The sequence below is a fragment of the Bison bison genome, unplaced genomic scaffold (genome assembly GCF_000754665.1).
Source record: "Bison bison bison isolate TAMUID 2011002044 unplaced genomic scaffold, Bison_UMD1.0 scf7180017852818, whole genome shotgun sequence".
NCBI lineage: Eukaryota > Metazoa > Chordata > Mammalia > Artiodactyla > Bovidae > Bison > Bison bison.
In genome coordinates this window covers 17,185-18,250 of record NW_011483391.1, presented here as the reverse complement: position 1 = coordinate 18,250, position 1,066 = coordinate 17,185, and positions in this window count along the sequence as shown.

The window sequence follows — 1,066 nt, the reverse complement described above, 5'->3', positions numbered from 1 at the left end:
TTAGTCCTGTAAACTGTTTCTGGGTAAGCATACTTCAATGTTTTGGGGGGATTTAAAAATAAATATTTAAATTTCATGGTCCTTAATGTTTGTTTTCTTGAGGGGTATGGTATTTTACTTATTTCAAATTATTTCTCCTTTCCCCTTTCATTTATTGTTGGAACTTTAACATCAGAGTTTCCATTGGAAACTAGAAGATATTCTTCACAATTTTATTATGCATTGATTATAGCTCCAATGGACTATAATTTGAATATCTGATTTCTGTCCTGCTTGAATATCTGTCATGATTTCTGCCTCCTGTCCCGACAAAATTATTAACAGAGTCCTCTTTCACTCAAAAATGTCCTTATTAGGTTAGACAGTAAATTATATGGTCACCCTAATATAGTTTTATAGAAAATCTTATACAGATTTGAACCCTGTATTTCTCTTGGGGAAACAAATTTTGCAAAGATTTCTGGAAATTGAGATGAGAAACAGCATATAATCATAAAGGAGTTTGGGTTTTTCCTATAGAAAAGGTCAGAGATTAACTTAATGTAGCTTTGAGTATCTATATGATTAATACATAAGTGATTGGGCTTCATATATTCTTATTATGAAATAGCTATTGTAGACTTGTGAGTTATTGGATTTGGTTCCAGGAGCAGGAAGGAAAGTGCTGGAATTTTAAAAAGCAGTAGAGTGAGGTTTATTAAAAGGGATTTTTCTGGTGTAAGGACTAGGAGAGTAAGAAAACTATTCCATCTATCTTTTATCCATTCAGTCATATATAAAAATAACTTGTTTATATAATTGCATCATTTCTTTGATGTAATTACCTAACATTATCTTGTAAATATGTTGGACTTTAAATTAAAATAAAAAAAGAAGATAAAGTTCTCAAATAGAATGCTATATACCTTTCAAGGGGGAATAATAGAGAAATCCTGAAAGGGTCAAGAATAGAATTTTGGTTCATTAACTCAGTGTGAAGTATTATCCTTTTTCTTTTCAGCTACCCCATTTCTGCCACTTCCCCATCCCTGACTATACATTTTCACCTGCTTCCCTCCTTTTCCTT